We start from the raw sequence: 26,785 nt of genomic DNA on the forward strand, positions 1-26,785 counted from the left end.
AGCAGAAGACACTCATGATAGTGACCAAACACTTGCAAATCAGTCACATGACCAAATCAATTTGCACATGCATACAAAACATGGTCATGCCACATTATTCTTAAGGGACTAATGGATAGTACGATGGTGTAAGTAAATGGCTCTTTGGCCTTGCAGAGCTGGATCCCCGGTTCAAATCCCAACCAGTGCACATCTGCATGTATGTTCTCTCTGTGCCTGTGTGGGTTTCCTCCAGGCACTCCGGTTTCCTTCCACACTCCAAAAACATACAGATAAGTTAATTGGCTTTCCCCTAAATTGGCCCTAGACTACGGCACATACACTACACTATTCATACATAGACATACGACTATGGTAGAAATTAGATTGTGAGCCCCCTCTAAAGAAGTATGGATTCTTACAACAGAAGGTATTTGCGCTAATTCAGGTTGGAGTGAGCATATGATGTCTCCCACAATGCATCACTAGTGAATATGCAAATCATCCCCTTGTTGTGCCTGTAAGCTAGCCCCGCCTCCAAAACCGCTGGAATGCAATGATGTGTCAGCTTGTAAATAGTACAGAGCCACAATAATCCAACGTGCATACAGACTGTTTCAGACTGGATGGTCTTCATCAGTGCATGGCATCAGGGCCGGCGCTCCCATAGAGGCAAACGGGGCATCTTCCCTGGGGCCCCCGACCTCTGCAGAGGCCCTGCTAAATACTGCCCACTCCCCTCTCTTGCTCTGCTCCCCGGGGCCCTTGCTAACAAGCTGCAGGAGCAATTACTCACCTCTTCTGGCAGACGGCACAGTCCGGGCACTCTTGCCATGTTGTCCTCCTCCTTCTCTATGACCTGGCGTGTGTTTACAAATAATGCGCCGGATCATAGAGGAGGTGCAGGACAACATGACGAGTGCCCGTACTGTGCCGTCTGCAGGAAGAGGTGAGTAACTGCTGCTGCAGCTTGTTAGCAGGGGCCCCGGGGAGCAGATGTGATCGTGGGGAGGGGGGGGGGAGTATTCGGGCAGGGGGCCCCCCATTCAATTTGCCCCAGGGCCCCGGAGCCCCTTAAGCCGGCCCTGCATGCATGGATACATGTGGCTCTATGGGGCAGGACTTGAAGCACCCAAAGTTAGATTACCCATCAAGCACATGGTGAACCTGAACTCCTAGGAGTGTGTGAGGGGCTATAAAGGACCAAGAAGGCCTCTTACAAAGATGTTACGCAAAACAAAAGTTTGCCTTCTTATAACAGAAGGTATTTGTGATAATTCAGGTTGGAGTGAGCATATGATGTCTTCCTATGCATCACTGCTCTGAGCCCCTCTGAGGGACAGCCAGTGACAAGAGCGTGGCCTCAATTCACTAAGATCATGCTGGAGAATGCTGTTAATTCACTAAAGAAGCTTGCCTTAAAGGGGAACTGAAAAGAGAGGTATATGGAGGCTGCCATGTTTATTTCCTTTTAAGCAATACCAGTTGCCTGGCAGCTCTGCTGTTCCTCTGCCTCTAATACTATTAGCCATAGCCCCTGAACAAGCATGCAGCAGATCAGGTGTTTCAGACTTTAAAGTCAGATCTAACAAGACTAGCTGCATGCTTGTTTCTGGTGTTATTCAGATACTACTGCAGAGAAAATAGACCAGCAGGGCTGCCAGGTAACTGGTATTGATTAAAAGGAAATAAATATGTCAGCCTCCGTATACCTCTTACTTCAGTTCCCCTTTAAGCCCCATGCACACGCTCAACAGCGGTCTTTTATGCAGCACAATTATCAAACAACACTTGTTGTGAAACAAGTTGAAACAACCAAAAAAAAAAGTTGCTTGCTATTGTTCACACACCTGATAAGACGTTAATCCAACAGTTGCAATAGAACAATAGCAAACAACTTTTTTTTTGGTTGTTTCACCTTGTTTTACAACAAAAGTTGTTTGATAATTGTGCTGCATAAAAGACCACTGTTGAGCTTGTGTATGGGGCCTTATTAAGGTGTTGAGAAAAGTTTTCACAGCGAGAGAGTTATCTTATTATTTATGTCCTTAAAGCCTCATACACCAGGGGTCTCAAACTCGCGGCCCGCGGGCCATTTGCGGCCCTCGATACAATATTTTGTGGCCCTCGATGGCAAAAGCTTCCTTATAGTTCACTTCAGTGCTCCCAAGTAATCCGCCGCATCCCCGCCGCTAAACAAGGGCTGCAGAGCCCCCAAATCGCCCGGGGGCAATCCGCCGGCATTTCCTGGAAGTGGCAGAGCTTTCAGCTTCAGCTCTGCCACTCCTGACCTCGTTTTGCGGCGGGGACACGGCGGATTACTTGTAGGAGCACTGAAGCGAACTATAAGGTAAAATAGGCAAAATAGTTTGCTTCAGTGTGAATTTGATTTCGAAATAAAAAGCAATGCGGGGGGGGGGGGGGGATGGGGGCAGGAGCTGCTGATTGTGAAATCCCTTATGCGGCCCAGCCTCATCCTGACTTTGCCTCCTGCGGCCCCCCAGGTAAATTGAGTTTGAGACCCCTGTGACATACACACTCTCAACAGCAGTCTTTTATGCAGCACAATTATTAAACAACTTTTGTTGTGAAACAAGTTGAAACAACCCACAAAGTTTTTTGCTATTGTTCAAAGAACTAATAAGACATGCGTGTGTATGAGGCTTAAAGAGGAACTCCAGTGAACATTTTACTGCTGGCAGGTGATGTAGCTGCTGCATGGTTTTTGGCAGTTGGAAGCAGGTGTAAACAGCTATTTCCCACAAAAGTTCGAACTTTTCTTGTGGGAGTGATTTCAACACAATATCAGCCATACAGCGCCCCCTTATGGTCTGTTTTTAAAAAGGAATAGATTTCTCATGTAATAGGGGATATCAGCTACTGATTGAGATAAAGTTCAATTCTTGGTCTGAGTTTCTCTTTAAGTTACCTCATCTGTAGCTATTTTCACATGCAGTTAATTAACAACCTGTCTTTAATTTTAGAATCCTGTCGTTATTTTAAGGATTGAAATGTTAACTTTAGAGATCTCTCCTTAAAGAGGATCTGTACTTAAAAAAAAACTCTGGGGGATACTTACCTCGGGAGGGGGAAGCCTCTGGGTCCTAATGAGGCTTCCTCCGACCTCCTCCGTGCCTCCGTTAGCCTGCCCGGGTCCCCGAAATGCGGCATTGTAAATATTTACCTTCCGCGATCCTGTGCAGGCACACTAGCTGCTCTTCCTTCGGGTTAAGGAGGAAACAGCTGAACCCGATCGATCCACACTACTGCGCAGGCGTGAGCCCTTTTGCGGAAGTGTCCGATCTGCAGCTCGTCGATGCAGCAGCAGCGGAAGCAATGTAAGTTAGTGGGCAATGCATAACTTTTCAAAAGGTTGGCGGCGGTGTTGCGGTGCGCATGCAGGGAACAACGGTAATATGATGGGGATCCCAGTGACGTGCTTCCTGTCCAGCACAGAGTATGTCACTGGGTGAAGGGAGGGGGAGGAGCATGTGGGGGGCATTACTCTGCTGCAGGGTCTTATGTTTGTGACTGACCAGCAGAGCATGTGCATCTCTTCCCAGCCTCTCTGCTATCTACCCTCTCACTCCTCCCTCACAATGAGTCATACTGTCTGCTCTCTGTGTGAAGGGACAAGACAGCTGCTTTGTGTGCTCAAAACTGCAGAGGATAGCTCCAGCCAGAGAAGACAGCATGACTCAGGTGAGGAAGGAGGCTGGACAACACTTCAGAGCATGCCATGGTCAAATTTCAACACAATTTTCAGCTGGCTAGATAAGGTAGAAAAAAAAAAAACCCAGTACGTTTTGTAAAAGTTTCTCTTACAGGATATAGTAGTGGGTCCATATACTTGGATCCACTACAGGCTCACTTTAATGCCTGGCATCTTTTAATGCTTACGTGTGAACGGGGCATAAAGTTGGTTAATTTACCTGCGGGCCAGGGTCCCTCAAACACAGAAGCGGATAAATAGTTTCCTGCCGCACTGGAAACAGGTCCCCTTGCTTAAGATATCTCGCTGCCAGTTCCAATTTTTCACGGCCTGTTGATTTTGATCACTTTTAAATGAGAGCCACCCCGGCCTAGGTAATCATAATGTCATTTGCAATTTCCCCCAAAACACGTTTATCCACTTAGCAGCACACTGAAAAGGAGAACTCCCAATGAACTCCCTGCAAAAAAAAGGCCCTAATCGGATTACTTCCTCATGAACCTCCAAGCAGGGGTGCTTGTAAGAGATCTGTGAGAGAAAAGAGACAAAACTAGGCCCGAACACAGCTGACTCTCATCACCACGGCCAGAGAAAGGCCGGGAGCATAAACCGCCCCAGGGCTTTCCTCACAGAGACTGTCCGGAGCAGGCCAAGCCCTCACAATGAGGTCTAACAATGGCTGGAGGAGGCCCAGCGCATGGAATCAACTCTCTAACAACAATGGTATCTGGGGCTCTGCTTTAAATGAACAAAATGAAACCCAAATCTCTCTTCTGCAACCCTGATGTGCTATTGTGAAGAGCGTTATTGTGTAGCACAACAGATAGACATATTTGGTAGCATACAGATAAGTTAATTGGCTTCCCCAAAACATTGGCCCAGGACTATAAATAAGGTAGGGATTAGACTGTGAGCTCCTCTGAGGCAAGCCAGCGACATAACTATGTACTCTGTAAAGTGCTGCAGAAGATGTCAGTGCTGTATAAATACATAATAATAATATGGTAGGATATTACACTATGACTATGGTAGGATTAGACTGTGAGCTCCTCTGAGGACAATCAGTGGCATGACTATGTACTCTGTAATGTGCTGTGAGCTCCTCTGAGGACAGTCAGTGACATGACTATGTACTCTGTAAAGTGCTGCAGAAGATGCCAGTGCTGTATAAATACATAATAATAATATGGTAGGACATTAGACTATGACTATGGTAGGATTAGATTGTGAGCTCCTCTGAGGACAATCAGTGGCATGACTATGTACTCTGTAAAGTGCTGCAGAAGATGCCAGTGCTGTATAAATACATAATAATAATATGGTAGGACATTAGACTATAACTATGGTAGGAATAGATTGTGAGCTCCTCTGAGGACAATCAGTGGCATGACTATGTACTCTGTAATGTGCTGTGAGCTCCTCTGAGGACAGTCAGTGACATGACTATGTACTCTGTAAAGTGCTGCAGAAGATGCCAGTGCTGTGTAAATACATAATAATAATATGGTAGGACATTAGACTATGACTATGGTAGGATTAGAGTGTGAGCTCCTCTGAGGACAGTCAGTGACATGCCTATGTATTCTGTAAAGTGCTGCAGATGTCAGTGCTATATAAATACATAATCATAATATGGTAAGACATTAGACTATAACTACGGTAGGATTAGAGTGTGAGCTCCTCTGAGGACAGTGAGTGACATGACCATGTACTCTGTAAAGTGCTGCAGGAGATGTCACTGCTATATAAATACATAATAATATGGTAGGACATTAGACTATGACTATGGTAGGGGCTAGATTGTAACCTCTACTGAGGACAGTCAGTGACATGACTATGTACTCTGTAAAGTGCTGCAGAAGATGCCAGTGCTGTATAAATACATAAAAATAATATGGTAGGACATTAGACTATGACTATGGCAGGGTTATATTGTGAGCTCCTCTGTGGACAGTCAGTGACATGACTATGTACTCTGTAATGTGCTGCAGGAGATGTCAGTGCTGTATAAATACATAATAATAATATGGTAGGACAACAGACTATGACTATGGTAGGATTAGATTGTGAGCTGCACTGAGGACAGTCAGTGACATGACTATGTACTCTGTAAAGTGCTGCAGATGCCAGTGCTGTATAAATACATAAAAATAATATGGTAGGACAACAGACTATGACTATGGCAGGGTTATATTGTGAGCTCCTCTGAGGACAGTCAGTGACATGACTATGTACTCTGTAAAGTGCTGCAGAAGATGCAAGTGCTGTATAAATACATAAAAATAATATGGTAGGACATTAGACTATGACTATGGCAGGGTTATATTGTGAGCTCCTCTGCGGACAGTCAGTGACATGACTATGTTCTCTGTAATGTGCTGCAGGAGATGTCAGTGCTGTATAAATACATAATAATAATATGGTAGGACAACAGACTATGACTATGGTAGGATTATATTGTGAGCTCCTCTGATTACAGTAGTGACATGACTATGTACTCTGTAAAGTGCTGCAGAAGATGTCCGTGCTATATAAATACATAGTAATAATATGGTAGGACATTAGACTATGACTATGGTAGGATTAGAGTGTGAGCTCCTCTGAGGACAGTCAGTGACATGACTAAACTCCATGGCAGCATTAAATACTATTCCCCCTCCGAGTCGTCACAACTCGGAGGGAGGTGTAATTTGTGGTCCGGAGCCCCGAATAACTCTTAAGGTCCCCGTGCAGCATAACATTGCTGCTATGGGGCGCCTGGCTTCGGCTAAGCGCCGGGCCCCGAAACCCCCTGCTTCGGCTTGCAATGCAGGGTGAGGTTCCAGGCTGCATAACACAAATCAGTGGGTCAATGGAATTTTATTTTTTGGCTGATAATTCCTCATTAATATTTACAGAGGCTGGCTGCACACCTACATTTTACCAAACTATTGTGAATACACAGCAAGGAGAGATAAACTGTGAGAGGAGCGCAGGTTTATTCCCCCCCCCCCCCCAGTGACCAGGCCGTTTATTACAATTCCGCACTTCGCCACTTTAACAATTTATTGCTCGGTCATACATCTTAGCACCCACATTAATTTTACCTCCTTCTCTTGCCACTAATAGAGCTTTATTTTGCTGGTCTCCGATTGCTGCTGCAATTTTGTTTTAAAAACACGTTTTGTTTTTTTTTACAAAAAAGTCTATGTTTTTCCTCTCCTCCCCTCGCCTCTAAATTGGCCCAGACTGTGATCCTTACGCTACACTCAGGGCTGGTTCTAGACTCTTTGCTGCCTGAGGCAAACTTGTGAGGATGCCCCCCCCCCTCCCCCCCGATTTGGAGTGATCACACAGCACGTGTCTCACATGACATGCTGCAGCTCAGCACAATAGCACACTGGCTGGCTGTGAGTCTGTGACAAACACACTGCTCACCCTCAGCCACTCCATTTCTCCTTAGGAAGGTACACACAGTACAAACATGCAGCCCCTGAAATCTCTGCGCCTGATGCAAATGTTTCACCTTGCTTCATGAGAGAACCGGCCCTGACTACACTACCCTCTCATAGGCATCAGCTTAAAGAGACTCTGTAACAACAAAAACCTCCCCTGGGGGGTACTCACCTCGGGTGGGGGAAGCCTCCGGATCCTAATGAGGCTTCCCACGCCGTCCTCTGTCCCACGGGGGTCTCGCTGCAGCCCTCCGAACAGCCGGCGACAGAGCCGACTGTAGCTTCAATATTTACCTTTGCTGGCTCCAGCTGGGGCGCTGTGGCGGCTTTCGGCACGGAAATAGACGGAAATACCCGATCTCCGTCGGGTCTGGAAACTTGCGCCTGCGCAGTAGAGCAGACCCGACGACAATCGGGTATTTCCGCCTACTTCGGAGCCGACAGCCGTCAGAGCGCCTGCGCAGGAGCCAGGAAGGTAAATATTACGTCACCGCTGCACGAAGGGCTGCAGCGAGACCCCTGACGGATGGAGGACGGCGTGGGAAGCCTCATTAGGATCCGGAGGCTTCGCCCACCCAAGGTGAGTACCCCCCAGGGCCCGGGGACGTTTTGTCGTTACAGTTCCTCTTTAAGATTGTGAGCCACTCCTGGGGACAGTTAATTGACAGGGCTGTCCCCTGTACAAACAAAAATAGCTGTTTGTTTGTTCTCATAACAGCCTGCCACCTCCAATCGCGGCTAGCAAGCTGATCATGGATCCCCGCTGTCTATCTCGGCAGAGAACACAGGGGGGCACCACCTTCCCACTGCCCATCAGTGTGAGGTGGTCGGGAGGTACGTACACACCTTTAAAGGATGTCAGATGAATGTCGTCCAGGAGACACCTGCTCACAACCAGCCAGAATTAAAGGGACACTTAAGTCTGAGAAAAAAAATGAGTTTTACTCACCTGGGGCTTCTACCAGCCCCCTGCTGCCATCTTGTGCCCTCGTAATCCTACTCTGATCCTCCTGTCCCCCGTCACCAGCTACTTTCACTTTCGGCGACAGGCCTGGCCACACGTCTGCTTCTTTGTGTTCCTGACCGCAATAGCAGCATAGAGGGCGCTATTGCGGACAGGAACCCAAAAAAGCAGATGCGTGGCCAGGCCTGCCGGGACTGTCAGCGAAAGTGAAAGTAGCTGCTGGCAGGGGACAGGAGGATCTGAGCGAGACTGCGTGGGCACAAGATGGCTGCAGGGGGCTAGTAGAAACTCCAGGTGAGTAAAACTCATTTTTTTTCAGTGTTAAGCGCCCCTTTAAGCCTTCCCATTTTGGTTCCATAAACAGGAATGGGGGAAGTGATTATTCTGTAAACAAAAGCTTTGCCTTCCTACTGACTGACAGCATAACATTTCTTCAGTGGCTGGATGGTGTAATGGTGAAGGACTCTGCCTCTGATACAGGAGACCAGGGTTCGAATCTCGGCTCTGCCTGTTCAGTAAGCCAGCACCTATTCAGTAGGAGACCTTAGGCAAGTTTCCCTAACACTGCTACTGCCTATAGAGCGCGCCCTAGTGGCTGCAGCTCTGGCGCTTTGAGTCTGCCAGGAGAAAAGCGCGATATGTTACTTGTCTTGTCTTTAACACTGAGAGATGCCTTCGGCTCACATACAGCTACACCAGAAACAGTCCTGAGGAAGAGGCTTATGCCACGAAACACACCGTCAGGTGCTTCATGAGAAATGGCGGACAGGAAGGAGGCAGTGCGGGAGTGATCAGGCCATTGGAGATTACTGAGGGGGAAATGTGGAGCACTGAACTGGTGCATCAGGAATTATTTAAAGCAGGATTGTCAGCCACAAAATCAAATTCCATTTACCCACTGCTCTGTGTTTATTATGTAGCCTGGAACCTCACCCTGCACTGCAAGCATTCCAATATAATCAAATGTTTCTGCTGTAATACATTTTATCTCAGTCAGCCTGGCTCTATCTGGTACATTGCTGGGGAGAAGGATGCTTGGTATCTCCCCTCCCACATTCCTGCTCCTCACTGATTGGCTGAGGGCAGCTCAGTGTGACACGAGGCTGAAGGGAAAAGCTGCTGAAATATGATCTATGCTGTGCTCACATGTATTTACAAAGCAAGCTAGATATGACAGTGCAGCTTCTAGGAGAAAAAAGAGTAAGGGAGGAAATGACATCAGGATTGGCTTCAGTCAGAAGAATTAGTTAAAAAGAAAAAAACTGTACACAAGTGGAAATTTTAAAAAAATGCCCCTTCGTGACAGAGTCTCTTTAAAGAAGCCCACATGTGTTTATTGTTACAGTGTTAACTCTAACATACTCAGGCAAATTCTTTTTAGTCCGACAAAAACCCACCTGCTTCTCTTTAAAACCATCAGTAAAGTCATTAGTAAAATAAGCTGCCCAGTCCTCACAAATAAACACAAAGCCCAAAACAAGTCAAACAGCAAATTAAAAAATTATCACCTTCTTTCCCGCGGTACCAATATGTGGCAAAAACTAACAGGCGGCCTTTAATCTGCTCCCCCCCCTCACCCACCCACACACCACTGTGTCCCTCAGCTCTTCGGGCTGCTTTTCACAAGCCACCTCCAACCTGTCAGCCTCACGCAGGCCTGAACGCAACCAAATGCAATTGTGGCCTCCTCGCCTACCAAGTGATGAAGCCATCACCTCGCGACCATCTGTTTCGGGCCGCTCGGTAATTTCACTGGACGAGGAGAACAAGAAACGAATGTGGTTGTGCCATGCTCAGCTCGGAGCTGTGGACATAATGAGATTTGAAAGGGAAGGCCCGGATGTTATAAATTTGTGCCATATGTGGCTATTTCCTGCGTCGGTTCCTTTCTCATAACCAGCGAGGAGATTTTTTTTTCCCTAGTTTTTTTTTTCCCCTCTCATGACCCCACACCATGACTCTGAAATCTTTCATGGCTGCTTCTAGGCCTCGGGCCTTTCCACGGCAGTTGCATAAATAAATGGCTTTGACAGCGAGCATCATAGGGGTTGGCGGTTAATACGCATTCACCACAAGTGCTTCTACTGCACACTGGAGAGAAGGAACGAGAGCGAGATTATTTTCTTACCGCTAAACAAAAAGAATGTCTCTTGACAAGCACTGAAAGAATTAAGTCAAATAAACTTGAAATATGGTACAACTAAAATTACACTCTGTTTTTTTTTTGTTTTTTTTTTGTGCTTTGCGCGTTTCCTTTTCAACGTACAATGGATCGGCGGTTTTGCAGGAAAAGAAAAATGGCTCCTGTGCTTAAAATAAAAGATTAGCTGTTGAGTCAGTTTATTTTTTCTCATCTTTTTTTTTTTATTTGTACCTTTTTAATTTGAACTATTTTAGTTTCACTGGAAAAAAAATAAAGACATCCCCAAACGCCTTGTTTTGAGAACGAAAAGCTTTGCAGCCGGTGGCAGATCATCTGTAAGTTATTGTAGGGATAAAAATAAAAAAAATACAGCAAGAAAGAAATCACTGCTGGGGTTGGAACAAGCAAGCCAAGCATCTAATGCTCACTGTCCAACACCAGCAGCGATTTCTGGGGTTGGACAGTGCACATTAGATGCTTGGCTAGCTTGTTCCAACAAGCAAAATATGAAATAGCTAAGTACATCCTGTTCATAAGAACTACTTCCTGTAAGGGTGACCTCTTGCCTCTAGCCCCGCCCCATGTACTGTGGCTCGTTCTTCCATGTGAAGGCCCTTTTCCTTCCCCATAATGAGCAGCAGCCCTTGCATCCACATACAGCAGAGCTTCTCTGCCCTGTGAAGCCTCCCTATTCCATTGGTTGCCTTCTTTTCCACATGCTGCACCTTCTTGGGTAGAAGCTGCCCAGGGTCCTAAGCTATGAGGCCCTTGCAGAAATCTGGCCCTAACCCCTGTACAGTCTAATAGTTAGGGATGGTCTGATGGTCGAAAAAAAGAAAATTTTGGATTTTCAAATCGGAAATCGGTTTTCCACAGCTGTATTTGGAAATTGCCCTGCGGAAATTTAGATTTCTGTAGAAATTAAATTTACCATAACTCTGTAATTTTAGCACATTGACAGAGCTCGGAAGCATTAAACCAATCAGGGAACATAAAATTTTAACGTGAAAATCGGATTGCCGCGGTTATTATAGACCAACCTCAAGACTCAAATACTACTGAGTATTTTGGCATTTTCTGGTTGGCCTTATATTTCCATGGTTTTCCAATTTTTGCAGTAAATAACAGTATTCCCTGATTGGTCCAATACTACCAAGTATTTCCGGAATTACAAAAATTCAGTTGATGTACAGCCATCTTAAAGGGGCCCATACACCTAACGATTTTCCCACCTATATACAGCAGATTCGATCACTGTGATCGAATCTGCTGGGAAATTGTTGCGCAAAATGCAAACGATTGATTTCCGTCCGAAATCAATCGTTCCCGTTGATTCCCGTTGAGCAGTCCATGCGGAAGATTTTGCTCGATCACCGGCGGGTCGGGAGTGCGTCGATAGCGACGTTCGAATGCCCGACGACCGACGCAATTCCGCGGCAATACATTACCTGCTCCGGCCAGCGCAAGTCCTCCCGGTCACCGCTGTCTCTTCTCCGCTGGGCTCCAGGGCTGCAGCTTCACTGAACTTCCTGTCCCGGCAGGAAGTTTAAACAGTAGAGCGCCCTCTACTGTTTAAACTTCCCCGGACAGAAAGAAGTGAAGCCAGCCGGTCCGGAACCCAGCGGAGAAGAGACCGCGGAGACCGGGGGACACGCGCCAGTGGAGCAGGTAATGTATGCGGGTGGGGGGTGGCAGCGGCAGCACCACCACAGATTGTGATCGGTTTCATGCTGAAATCGATTCATAATCTGTTTGCAGTACGGGCAGCCATACGAAACCCTCTCTGATCAGATTCGATTAGAGAGGGATCTATCTGTTGGTCGAATCTGATGGCAAATCGACCAGTGTATGGCTACCATTAAGGGTGTATAAACACATCCAATTTTGATTGGCCAATCACAGACCAATTTTATCACCTCCATGTATGCAATAGGTGGTATGAGAGCTTTCCTACACAATCTGTTCATAATATTCAACATTTGTTGGCTGTAATGCTGGGCATACACGGTTCGTTTCTGCCGCCCGATTCTCCGCTCGATCGTTTTTGCCACTCGATTCTGCAGTTGATTCTCTTATCTTCCGCTCATTTCTCGTATCTTTTTCCCATTCACTTCTATCAGGAATCGAGCGGCAAAACGATCAAACGGGAGATCGGACATGTCGGAAATGATCTATCTAACCATCTATCTGCCTCAAAAACGAACCGTGTATTCCCAGCATTATACTAGATGGAGGTGGTAAAATTGGTTAATCATTAGTCAATCAAAACTGAAGGTGTGAACCAGACTTAAAGGGGAACTGAAGAGAGAGGTATATGGAGGCTGCCATGTTTATTTCCTTTTAATCAATACCAGTTGCCTGGCAGCCCTGCTGATCCTCTGCCTCTAATTCGATTAGCCATAGCCCCTGAACAAGCATGCAGCAGATCAGGTGTTTCTGACATTATTGTCAGATCTGATAAGATTAGCTGCATGCTTGTTTCTGGTGTGATTCAGATACTACTGCAGAGAAATAGACCAGCAGGGTTGCCAGGCAACTGGTATTGATTAAAAGGAAATAAATATGGCAGCCTCCATATACCTCTTACTTCAGTTCCCCTTTAAAGGAACACTATCAAACCAAATGTTTTAAAATGACAATTCTATACAATAAAACCCCTGTGTCCCGGCATCCCCTTCTGTCCCCATGTCCGTGCTTTTGCGCTACTGCACATGTGTAGCACTGACAGCTGTTAGGACAGGAGGAGGACGGAGGCAGGGGGATGGGCTGTTTGGGGGCGTGCGCAAGGGCGGTGTGGGGCGCGCGCATGCGCGCTGACATGCGGCCAGTGGCGGCAGACACAGGTGGGAGGAGAGGATTTTTTTGAGGGTGGCCTAGTACCCGTTTTTAAAAGGGCTTAGGTCTGCTAGTGTACAAATAATGTCTAAATTGCTGTGTAAACATTTTCCTACTTTTCTTGTTAAATATCAGAGGCAAAAGCTGTAATTCATTGTGCGAAGGATTTAGCTCTATTGGGACAAAAGGGGTGTCTGCTTCAATACACGGCCAGTGTTGTTTTTTTGCATATCAGACTACAGAGTATTTTTCTCTGAAAGCAAAAAAAAAGTATGAAAAGCTGTGGTGTCACAGACAATTAGAAAAGTTTATAACAAGTTACATTTCCTCTGCTCTCTTCAGACACTTCAGTCAGATCAGAGACACAGGACTTTCTCACACACACAGGATTAACAGATGCACTGTGAGGGAATTCCCCCCCCCCCCCCCCTCATGGTTCACTATGCCGCCAGATTAGAGCAGACTTGCCATCAGTTTAGAGTGAAAGGAATTTGATACAGTAAACGAAAGAGATAAGCAAGATAATTGTAGACATCTTTATTTACCAGCACTTCAGGAACTCTCTCAATCCCAAGTTTAAAAAAAAAAACATGTTAATTGATAGTGTTACTTTGATTGTGCAAATTTTGATTGGCCAAATGACTGGACAATTTTACTACCTTTTTAAAAAACTACAATTTAAAAAAAAGGATTTATTTAATTAACCTCCTTAGCGGTAACCCCGTGCTGAACACGGGGTAAGCCGCCGGAGGGTGCCGCTCAGGCCCTGCTGGGCCGATTCTCATAGTTTTTTTTTTGCTAGCTGCGCCAGCACCCCGATTGCCGCCGCGCGCCCGATCGCCGCTATCCGTTGCGGTGCGCGCCCCCCCCCCCAGACCCCTGCGCTGCCTGGCCAATCAGTGCCAGGCAGCGCCGAGGGGTGGATCGGGTCTCCCAATGACGTCCCGACGTCGCTGACGTCGGTGACGTCATCCCGCCCCGTCGCCATGGCGACGGGGGAAGCCCTCCAGGAAATCCCGTTCTTTGAACGGGATTTCCTGATCGCCTATTGCCGGAGGCGATCGGCGGGGCTGGGGGGATGCCGCTGAGCAGCGGCTATCATGTAGCGAGCCCTGGGCTCGCTACATGATTTAAAAAAATAAAAATAAAAAAAAACTGCTGCGCTGCCCCCTGGCGGTATTTTTCATACCGCCAAGGGGGTTAAAATAAAAACATAAAAATATTTGTTAAAAAATAAACAAACATCCTGGGAGCAATCACAGCCCACCAACAGAAATCTTTGTTGGTGGGCAGAAAGGGGGGGGGGGGGGAGAATCACTTGTGTGCCGAGTTGTACGGCCCTGCAGCAAGGCCTTGAAGCTACAGTGGCCTATTTTGTAAAAAATGGTCTGGTCACTAGGGAGGTTTAAGCCCAGGGTCTTCAAGTGGTCAATGATGCTTAGCCTAGCCTGTTTAGCTATGTGGAATTCTCGTCCTAGAGCATTCTGGGAGATGAGGCCCTATGTCCACTGGCTTCAGAATTCTCAGAAGCAAGCATACATAGAGATCAACTGCTAGTAAAGAAACGGACCGTTCCACGGGGGATGGGGGCATTTGCCGATGCGAATCTAGCGACGGGAAGGTGAGGGGAGGGTTCAGCAGCCTGGCAGGTAGTTGAGGGAGGGTTTATACATACCTAATCTTCTGTAGCAGCCGGCAGTAGAGGCTTCCGTCTTCTTCAGCGTCATGTGACTACGTGACGTGTCCTGTGACTAGTCACATGACGCGCTCTGTAGTCACAGTGGAAGAAGAAGGAAGCCTCTACCGCCAGCTGCCTATGAAGATTATGTATGTATTTGCTGAGTGAAAACCGATCCGATCAACTGAGCCACGGACTGAGCCATCCGGATCCAGTGAAGCGGAGACCGGATTTGCTCACCGGATCCTTTTGGCTCAGAACGCTAATGTGAACCGGGCCTAAGTGAATGGCAGCTGCTCTGTCCAACTGCCAAAAAACTGTGTAGCGAGCATAGAAGCTGGCCAGCATCATTGTATAAATCTTTTCAGGGAATTTCTTTATAAATAATAAAAGCCTTGCTGAGAATCCCCTATGAAGAGATGGACTAGTCAAAAACCTGTCACTTCTGTCAGATTTCTACTACCTACTGTAAGTGACAGCAACATAGGAGAAAAGTACCGTATTTTTCGGAATATAAGACGCTCTGGACTATAAGACGCACCTAGGTTTAGAGGGCAAAAACCAGGGGGAAAAAATACTAAACCTGGTGCGTCTATAGTCCAGGGGTGTCTTGTAGATGTCCCCCCTCCCAATTATTTTGTCCCCTTGGGCATCCTTCTCCTGTCCCCCTTGCCGGCCCCCCCCCCCCCCTTGTGGCCTCCTCCTTTCACAATTGTGTCCTCCTTCTGTGCCCCCTTCTGGCCAACCCCTGCCCCCCTTGGTGTCCACCTCCTGTTCACCCTTGTGGCCTCCTCAAGTCCCCCTTGTATACTCCTCTGTTTACCCTTGTGGTCTCATCCTGCCCCCCCCCCCCCATTGTGGCCTCATCCTGCCCCTTTTGTGGCTTCCTCTTGTTGCCATTGTGTCCGCCTCTTGTGGCCCCTTGTGTCCTGCCCGTGTCCCTTTTTTGGCCTACCCCATCCCCCTTGGTGTTCCCCTCCAGTCTCCCCTTGTGGTTTCCTCAAGTCCCCTTTTGTAGCTTTCCCCGGGCACAGTTGTTATCACTTACCTGACCTGATGCCCGCGGTGATCAGCAGCTGTTCCGATATCATTTGTGTCCCTCGCGTCCGCTCCCCAGACCCCGCAAAGTAACTACCGGTAAGTGGTGGCAGCAGCTGCGGGCATCCCTCACCTCATCCTCTGAGCCCGCGAGATCAGCCGCATGTCGCTCTCTCTCTTTCCCTCAAGTGCCGGTCGCGTCATTGGTCGCATCTGTAATGACGCGTCCAGGAAGTACCGGCACTTAAGGGAAAGAGAGAGCGCGACATGCGGCTGATCTCGCTGGCTCAGAGGATGAGGTGAGGGATGCCCGCAGCTGCTGCCACCACTTACCGGTAGTTACTTTGCGGGGAGGGGGGAGCGGACGCCAGGGACACAAATGATACCGGAACAGCTGCTGATCACCGCGGGTTCCAAGGTTGAGGTGATGTATGTTCACTGCTGCTACCACCGCCGCCGCCTACTTTGCGGGGAAAGTGGGGACAACACACGCAGCAGTCACACTGGCTGCCCGATGCTGATCGCATCATGCAGCTCTGCAAGCTGACAGGCTGCCAATGCTGCTGCCGAGATCGACCAGTCATGCAAGTGACATTTTTGGGCAATTTTTTTTATTCTTTGGAATATAAGACGCACTGACTTCCCCCCCCCCCCTCTTTTGGGGGGAAAAAGTGCGTCTTATATTCCGAAAAATACGGTAATTCATGGCTCATTTTATTCTGGAAAAAACCTACTTCTTATTTGTCTATGTTTGCACATATTTTACATTTTACAATTTTTCACCATAGTGCCTTTTTTAACCTTGTTTTTTGGATGTAGGGAGTAGGGATGGTCCGATTTCCGTTTTTTATTTATTTCCTGTTTTTCCAATTCTGTTTCTCCGAATTCCAATTATCCGATTTTCCAATTTTCGAGGAGAATTGTATTTGTCATTTGTTGCATCAGAAAATGCAAAAAATGACCAAAAAAAAAATCAGAAAATTGAAATAACTAAATATTAGGATTTTTCTAAAATTACCACGGTAATCTGATTTGTGTGGAAAAATTCTGCAATCTCTGATTGGCCCAATGCTTACAAATTCTGAGATTGGGTTAAAATTACCGAGGTGCGATAAATCGGTTTCCTGCAGAATTCCGTTTTTCCGTTTTTTGACTTCTGAATTCCAATCAGAAATGCCTTGTACAGTTTCAGCTGTGTACTGAAATAATAAGTTGTTTTGTGATTTCAGATTTCCTCTCCATTGTTTTTGTCATGGCCAGTCTGGGGCGTGCATGAAATAGAGGCGTGAGGGAAAATGGGTCACTATAAATCTAAACAATAAATTCAGTTGTGAATTGCGTGCCAGATGAACAAGCAAAAATATTTACAGAGATAATGATGATTGATAGTAAAACATTGTTAAATGTTACAGGTATTTCACTACAGCTAAACCTAACCGTAGCCTCACACAGAACCCTCCCCACTCCTGATGCCTAACCCTAAAATCCTTCTTCTTGACGCCCAACCCTTAGGGCCTGTTTCCACTACATGCAGATTGGATGCAGAATGGATGCAGAAAAACTGACTCCAATGAATGTCTATGGGAAAATCTGCATCAGAAAAATCGCGTTTAGTGGAAACCGGCCCATAGGCATTCATCGGAATCAGTTTTTCTGCACCCATTCTGCACCCAATCTGCGTGTAGTGGAAACAGGTCCTAAACGCTCCCCCTTCCTTACCCCTAACCTTAAAACTCCCCTACCTGACACCCAACCCTAAAACCCTTCCTTCCTGACGCCTAACCTTAAAACTCTCCTTCCTGATGCCTAACCTTAACCACCCCCCATGTCCCTACCCCCGCCGCAAATAACGTAAATCTAAAAAAAAAAGACAGATTTTAAAGAGAATACATTAAAAAATTATACATTTCAAAATTTGAAAATAATAGATTTTCAAAATGATAATTTTCAAAAATAAAAAATTTCTCTTGGGTGGGCCGGACGCTTGCTATTTATGTGGCGGGCAAATATCTGCTTTTGGCGCCCGATAGCCGATATTTTCATTAGTGCCTATGGTGGCGGCCAAATTGTCCATTAGCCACAGGCGCCCATATTTTCTTCTCCCAGTCTGGGTAGCCGGATAGCTGCCATTAATAGTGATGGTTATGGAGAAGCATGTGATCAGTTTGGTCAGGTTATAGATCTGCAAGTCTCTGATTTGCTAGTCATGATCATGTGATAAATCAGGACGTGATTAGGGATGATCGGAAGGAGCAAATTCCGTTCCGCCGGAATTCGCGGATTCCGCCAGAGCTGAATTCCATCGCTATGAAAATTCCGCCGGATTTTTACAAAATTCCGCGGAATTCCGGATTCCGGCGGAAAAATTAAGTTAATTGCAAATGGAACCTTGTTTATGCTATATGGTAGCCCATGGACCCTATTGACTGTTCCCTTAGTCCTTTTTCTCCTTGCTCCCTCCTCCTTTCCTCCTAAGCAAGCTCATTTTTCTCTTGGATTTATCACAATGGTACATGCTAGGCTGGCTTCAGCATGTAGCATTGTAGTGTGTTGTGTTGGTGGTATAATGGTTAGCATAGCAGCCTACAGAGTGGTAGGCCTGGGTTCATTTCCTGGGCCTGGCCAATGTATGTGAGTTGGCTTTTGGCATCCTACAAATCCCTAAGCAAGCTAATTTTTCTCTTGGATATATCATAATGGTACATGCTAGGCTGGCTTCAGCATGTAGTGTTGGTGGTGGTATAGTGGTGAAGAGAGCTACCTACCAAGCACTAGACGATGGGTTCAATTCCTGGCCAAGGCATGTAACTTTGCACGGTGCGCGCAAAACGTTGCATTGCAGTGCGATGAAAATGACGCTCCCGATGTGCCTATAAGGTCGCATTGGATGCGACCTTAACATCGCACCATCGCGGTGCGACTGTTTTCGTCGCACCGCGATGCGACGTTTTGCGCGCACCGCGCGCACACAAAGTTTTGCGTGCGGGACTTTGCATGTGATGTGAATTTAGTAATCGGTGCTAACCCAGTTAGCACCCTAGTTATCACACCCAAAGTCTTTAGGCGTGCTAACTGGGTTAGCACTGTTTACTGAATCAAGCCCAATGTATTTATTCATCAAAGTGCTGGGGAAATCGTAATACAAATCGCATTCTCAAGCACTTTGCGATTTCCCTATACCTGCCATTGAGCCAAAATGCTCAGAAAATGGTACAGGTAGCGCATTTGCGATTTTAAAAAAATGGCAAGTTCAAATGTGAACGCTGTCATAGGAAATCATTACACAAGCGCTTTTAGAGCGATTTGCAAAATCGCTAGTGCTTAAAGAAAAATCAGCAAACTGAGCTGACAGTGTGAGCAAGCCATTAAAGTTTTTCAGAGGTGTTTGTACTTCTTATTTATAAATGTCTGTAAATGAGAATTATTTCAGAAAAAACATTGATTGAAACCGCTGTGAGTTCGGATGGCATGTAACACATTTCGGTCTGCTGGTTGGAGAAATCACGCACTCCAGCAGCGCTGTCCTGACAACGAGTGAAATAAGGTCATGAATAATTTCCCGCGTGCGACGGAGGACGACGGCGAAAGCAGCGAGACAAAACAAACCTGACTTTACAGAATTTAACGCCTTTCACTCTCCCGACATAATAGATGCTAATGCAGAATATCAAGGAGGTGATTAGCATCCTTGTCTGTAATCCATTTAACCTCAAAACAAATCTCGATGGCCCGATACAATGGCATGTGACGCCGATTTATTGTTCAAAGCCTCGCTGATCCTCTGTGAAAACACAGGCCTTTCTGGGCTAGTCTCTGAGAAAATACAGTGGCCCTGAAAGTAAATATTGGCTTTCCTCACTTACACTTTGAAGCCCGGTTCATCCACAGGTTCTATGAGACTGATCGGTCAAAACATTAAAACCAGCTGCCTGATAATGTGAAGTTTAAACAGTAGAGCGCTCTCTACTGTTTAACCTCCTTGGCGGTAATCCCGAGCTGAGCTCGGGGTATGCCGCCGGAGGTCGCCGCTCAGGCCCTGCTGGGCCGATTTCAGTTCTGAAAAAAGCAGCACACGCAGCTGGCACTTTGCCAGCCGCGTGTGCTGCCCGATCGCCGCCGCTCAGCGGCGATCCGCCGCGTGCAGCGGCGAAAGAGGGTCCCCCCAGCTGCCCGAGCCCAGCGCAGCCGGAACAAACAGTTCCGGCCGGCGCTAGGGGCTGGATCGGGCGGCTCTGACGTCAGGACGTCGACTGACGTCCATGACGTCACTCCGCTCGTCGCCATGGCGACGAGGAAAGCGAAACAAGATAGGCCGCTCATTGCGGCCTATCTTGTTACTTTCGATTGCCGGAGGCGATCGAAAGTACGGATCAGGAGCGCCCTCTAGTGGGCTTTCATGCAGCCAACTTTCTGTTGGCTGCATGAAATATTTTTTTTTTTTATTAAAAAAAAAACACATTGCAGCCTCCCTGGCAAAATAAATAAACCGCCAGGGAGGTTAAAATTCCCCGCAGGAAGTTCAGTGAAGCTGGAGCCCAGAGCAGAGAAGAAGACAGCGGAGACCAGGGGACTCGCGCCGGCCGGATCAGGAAATGTAGATTGTGATCGGTTTCATGCTGAAATCGATTCACAATCTGTTTGCAGTAAAGGCAGCCATACGATCCCTCTCTGATCAGATTCGATCAGAGAGGGATCTATCTGTTGGTCGATCTGATGGCAAATCGACCAGTGTATGGCCACTTTAACAAACTCATGCAACCGGAACTGCTCCAACCCATGAAGCCATGGACACCTCAAGACCCCTGAAGGCAACCTGTGGTATCTATCACCAATGCTTTAGTTACAGATTCTTTAGGTAAGTGGTGTAGGCCAGTGTTCACACCCTTTCCCTTGCCAACCCTTTGTGACCCTTACAGCCTGGTGGAGGCCGTTTCCCATTGCCCCAATGCTGCAGTATTTTTTGTCCGGATCCGTTCCGCTAAGCAGAACGGTCCGGAAAATTAGGGCCTGCAGCATTTTTTAGCTCCGTGGACCGGAACGAATGGAACGTATCCATACCAACGGACACATGTGAATGGATCTATAGGTCAACATTGGATCCATTCACATCCGTTCCGTTTGTACAGTATACGTTCCGGTTCCGATCCGCAAAAAAAAAAAAACGCTAATGTAATCCGGGCCTAAGTGCTTTTGAAAATAAATAAATACCTGAGACTCCCCCCATGAAGAGATGGACTAGTCCAAAACCTGTCGCTTCTGTCAGATTTCTACTACCGACTGTAAGTGACAGCAACATAGGAGAAAAGTAATCTATGGCTCATTTTACTCTGGAAAAAACGTACTTCTTATTTGTCTATGTTTGCACATATTTTAAATTTTGCAATTTTTCACCATAGTGCCCCTTAAATTACCACCAAAAAGTGTGTAAAAGCAGTGACATGACTTGCTTAAAGGACACCCGAACTGAAATGTGACATAATGAGATTGACATGTGTATGTACAGTGCCTAGCACACAAATAACGATGCTGTGTTCCTTTTTTCTTTCTCTGCCTGAAAGAGCTAAATATCAGGTATGTAAGTGGCTGACTCAGTCCTGACTCAGACAGGAAGTGACTACAGTGTGACCCTCACTGATAATAAATTCCCCTTTTTTACCTCTTTCTTGCTCTCAGAAGCCATTTTCTGCTAGGAAAGTGTTTTATAGTTGGAATTTTTTATCAGTGAGGGTCACACTGTTGTCACTTCCTGTCTGAGTCAGGACTGAGTCAACCACTTGCATTCCTTATATTTAACTCTTTCAGGCAGAGAAATAAAAAAAGGTATACAGCATAGTTATTTGTGTGCTAGGCACTGTACATACACATGTCTATCTCATCATGTCACATGTCACTTCGGGTATCCTTTAATGTTACCTGTGAAGTAGATGATAATAATCATTGGTTTTAGAAACCTCACGAGCAATTCCAGCTCCTTTGGCTAAGCAATAAAATACAATTTATTACGTTTCCACCTTTGTCGTCCAAAAACTATTTTGAGGCATATTTTTAGCGATGAAAGGGATTATTCATTGGGCCCGTCTTCATGATGCTAACACTGGCTGTGTTGTCACCATGTGATCAATGTAAAAATGGGCATGGGAGAGGGGATGCATAGAAATACCATTGTCTGGGGGGGCAGCTGAACACATGTGTATTTGCGCTTACTACAACGGGCGTGCGCTGGGAAAACAATGGCCTTATTTGTTTTGGTAGCTTTAGTATTAACTTTTAATGGCCCTGGTGTCATAAGCTTCACAGAAAGAGCTACTGTACCTCATGAGGCCAAGAGAAGCAAAGATCAAAGGCTTGTACACACGTCTGACTAATGCCTGGTACACACCATGCAATTTCCCTTCAGATCGGAGGGTCTAATCCATCATTTTCAGCAGGTCTAATCTGATTTCCTATTGTTTTTTTCTGATCGATTTTCAGATCACTTCTGTACAAAATCTATCAGGAAAACGATCCGAAATCAGACCTGTAGGCAATTATCGATTCGACCTGTCAATCTGACGGGAAATTGCATGGTGTGTATCAGACATAAAGCGGACTGAGGCGGCTGAAAACAACTATCTCAGCTCATAATCCGGTGTATATACGATGGCTGATTGCATTGTTCACGCCACTTCCCCCTCTCCCGCCCCCCCTCCGTCATGTGATGTCACGCATGCACTGCTCTGTTGTTGTCCCCCCCCAGTATTTCTACACAGCACGTAATCAGCTACACAGCTGACATGTGTGTGTTCAGCCCGTCCCAGCAATGTCACGCAAGGGTGACATCCATCAGAGGTGTAAACACACCGTAAGTCGGATTTAAAGAGAACTTGAGACGAAAGTCACAAAATAATTCATACTTACCTAGCCCTGCAGGGGAAGAACTGCCCTGCCACTGATCACCGCAAAAAAAATAAAGGAAGGTAATTTTTCGGGCACCACCATAGGCACCCACTGAAATAGCAGCATCGAGTGGTAATTTGAGCACTCGATAAAAATCAAACCCAATGACGCCTAACCCTAACCACCCCACCACAACCCAGTACAGACACCCTTCCTGATGCCTAACCCTAACCTTCCTGTAACGATTGGTGTAGCACACAGACGTCTGATTATTGTGTGATCTGCAGAATCACCAATAATGCAGACTTTATACCCGATTATGTGGTGATCTGCAGTATCACCAATAATGCAAGTATAGAAGGCAGAGAAACAGAGGTGTAAAGTGTTTGGTGCAACAGTAGTTTAATTGGATAGATCTCACTAGAGAAGCTGGTGAGTACTATCTGAAACAACAGTGCTAGACCTCACCAGGGGAGCTGGTGGGGGAAGCAGGAAATTTGGGCGCATGAGGCAGGTGGACAAAAAGGGCGCCGCCATTCACTCCCATAATAAATATCGTTTAATTGGCGCCCAACAGGAAAAAAGGGCGCCGGAGAAAAATAACGTTTTAAAAGCGGCGCCCGGAGACTTTTAATGTTTTATAACTGCTTCTCATGATTACACATTATTTAATGATTTATAATTTTTTACACATTATTTTTAAACGAAAAACTGTACAATATTTTTAAAACATTATTTTTTAATGAAAAATTGTAACATTTTTCTTTTTCAAAACATTATTTTTAAACGAAAAACCGCACAATATTTTTTAAAACGTTATTAATGCTTATCACAGGGGGTCTTAGGGTTAGGCACCACCAGGAGGGTCTTAGGTTTAGGCACCATCAGGGGAGTCTTAGGTTTAGGCACCACCAGGAGGGTCTTAGGTTTAGGCACCACCAGGGGGGTCTTAGGTTTAGGCACCACCAGGGGGGTCTTAGGTTTAGGCACCACCAGGAGGGTCTTAGGTTTAGGCACCATCAGGGGAGTCTTAGGTTTAGGCACCACCAGGAGGGTCTTAGGTTTAGGCACCACCAGGGGGGTCTTAGGTTCAGGCACCACCAGGGGGGTCTTAGGTTTAGGAACCACCAGGGGGGTCTTAAGTTTAGGCACCAACAGGGGGGTCTTAGGTTTAGGCACCACCAGGGGGGTCTTAGGTTTAGGCACCAGCAGGGGGGGTCTTGGGTTTAGGCACCACCAGGGGGGTCTTAGGTTTAGGCACCACCAGGGGGGTCTTAGGTTTAGGCACCACCAGGAGTGTCTTAGGTTTAGGCACCACCAGGGGGGTCTAGGGGTTAGGGATAGGTACAGGGAGGGTTCTGTGTGAGAGTAGGGTTAGGTATAGCTTTAGTAACATTCTTAGTAATGTTTTATAAAACGTTATTATAAATATCACTTTTTAAACAGGGAAGATTAACGTTTTTACAATTGCCGATTTCATACACATTATTTAATGATTTATAACTTTATAAAACATTATTTTTAAACAAAATATAGCACAATTTTTTTAAACGTTATTCATGATTATCGTTTAAAACCGTGCGCCCTTTTTTCCCGGCGCCCTTTTTTAACGTACGCGCTGGTGGGTACTAGCTGCAACAATAGTGCTAGCCCTCACCAGGGGAGCTGGTGGGTACTAGCTGCAACAACAGTAGTATAAATAATAGGTCTTTACCAGAGGAGCTGGAAAAGTACTAACAGCAAGAGTAACAACAAAGTTTGGCTAAACCTTACCAGAGGAGCTGCTAAGGTACTAATAGCACAATCGACTGAATTGTTTAACTAGACCTTACCAGAGGAGCTGGTAAGGTACTATCAGTTTAAAAACACACGATTGGTTCACACGATGGCCAATCGTGTGTTTTTAAACATTTTCTTTCAGCTGTAGGACATGGCGGACAGGTGAGCGGTTAGGGAGGGACCCCTGTGAGAGGGATGCCTGCACGCGGCGGTCCTGCTAGCGACGCAATCTTGCGATGGCGTCCAACTGAAGCCTCCCACCTGAATGCTAATGGCTGCTAGATGTGGTATGGCAGGTAAAGGGTGTATGATGGATAAGGCCTGTGAACAGGGAACAAAGGCAGCTGCAGGTATCCCCTGCATGTCCGCAGCCGCCATAGTTGCAGATGTTACAGTACCCCTCCCCCTCTAGGCGTGGACTCCAGACACGATCCACCTGGCCTGTCAGGATGCAATCTATGAAACTGCTCTCTGAGTTCTTCTGCATGCATGCGACAAGCAGGTACCCAAGATCTCTCCTCTGCACTATACCCTCTCCAGTGGACTAAGTACTGTATGGAGTTACGCACCATCCGAGAAGCCAAGATCTGCTCTATCTCGTACTCTGGTTCTCCATCAATCACCACAGGGGAAGGGGGGGGGGGGGGGGGGAGGAATCCACATGCACAGCAGGTTTTAAGAGGGACACATGAAACTTTCTACCACCCCTGAAACTAGGTGGGAGCGAGACAACATAGGTAACCCTGTTGATCCTTTTGGACACAGGGTATGGCCCTATAAACTTGGGACCCAATTTAGCAGAAGGTTGCTTTAGGGCCAAGTGTCGAGTAGAAACCCACACTAAATCTCCTGGAACAAAATTCCATTCCATAGAACGTTTCTTATCTGCCTGTCTTTTCTGGGTAGCAAAAGCCTTTTTTAAGTTCCCTTTGACTTTCCCCCAGATCTCCTTTAAAGGGAAGGTCCAAGCAAAAAAAAAAAAAAATGAGTTTTGCTTACCTGGGGCTTCTACCAGCCCCATGTAGCCATCCTGTGCCCTTGTAGTCACTCACTGCTGCTCCAGTCCCCCGCTGGCAGCTTTCTGACCTCGGAGGTCAGGGCCACATTGCATACATTTTTACGCATTCCAGCTAGTGCAGGAACAAAAATTTACGCGTTGCACCACTAACGCGTAAAAATGTATGCGTTAATGTTCCTGCACTAGCGGGAATGTGTAAAAATGTACGCAATTCGACCCTGACCTCCGAGGTCAGAAAGCTGCCAGCGGGGGACTGGAGCAGCAGTGAGTGACTACGAGGGCACAGGATGGCTGCATGGGGCTGGTAGAAGCCCCAGGTAAGTGAAACTCATTTTTTTTTTTTTGCTTGAACCTTCCCTTTAATGTCCCTTGCCACTCCTCCAAGGCCAGGAAAGGTGATGACACCACCGGCAGAGGAGAGAATTTCGGTGATCTCCCCAATTACCGACAAATTCCTTACAATCTGACACTATCGAGGGTCACCAGACACAACGGTCCAACAACTCCTGAGTGCGAGCAATCCCTGGGTGACCGGCATTTTTATGGGTATGGAAGGCATGAAGAATCTTGAATCTGAACTGCAATGGTACAAATAGAACCCCCTCTGGTTTCCCTTTAGGACCTCTTGTTGGAATGGGCTTAACGTAGGTACCCAATCCACCCAGGTATCTATCTCAGGGGGTTCAGAGGACGACTCAGAAGTCCCCTCCACTTGAATCTCGGTAGCGGCTATGGTAACTTTCTCCAAACAATGAAGATGACAATAAGGAGACCAGCTCAATAACTGTCTGGAACTCCAGTCAATCTGAGGAGAATGTTTTTTAAGCCATGGCATACCCAGAATGACGGTGGAGGTGGACATCTTGAGTACCAGAAACTGTATTTGTTCCTTATGTAAGACCTCTAGTTGGCATAATAATACAAGAGTCTGGGTGATGGACTGCTTAATCAGTAATGGGGAATCATTCACTGCTGTAATCTGCACCTGTCATACCACAGAAGTTAAAGGAAAACCGAATTTGATAGCAAAATCATAAGCCATGACATTCACAGCCGAACCCGAGTCTATAAAAGCCTGGGTGGAGTGAACCTGCCCCTCCCAGGTGATAGAGCACGGGAGTAATAGACGTTTATTGTTTAGAGGTAAGACTGGATCGCCTAGGGTAGTACCTCCAGCTACTCCTAGGCGATAGAGTTTTCCGCCTTCTTGGGACAACCAGATACCATATGTCCTTTCTCAGCACAATAAAGACATAATTTTTCATTGCGTCTCCTGTTTTTCTCGACCTCTGTGAGCTTGGTTTGCCCAATCTGCATTGGCTCATCATG

General features: G+C 46.5%; 1 protein-coding gene across 2 annotated transcripts in view; it reads right to left on the reverse strand.

Moving 5' to 3' along the window:
* Window positions 1-26,785, reverse strand: part of PKHD1 (PKHD1 ciliary IPT domain containing fibrocystin/polyductin) — a 607,682-nt gene that overhangs the window by 86,473 nt on the left and 494,424 nt on the right. The gene's annotated exons all lie outside the window — the stretch shown is intronic.

The sequence above is a fragment of the Hyperolius riggenbachi genome, chromosome 4, assembly GCF_040937935.1.
Source record: "Hyperolius riggenbachi isolate aHypRig1 chromosome 4, aHypRig1.pri, whole genome shotgun sequence".
Taxonomy (NCBI): domain Eukaryota; kingdom Metazoa; phylum Chordata; class Amphibia; order Anura; family Hyperoliidae; genus Hyperolius; species Hyperolius riggenbachi.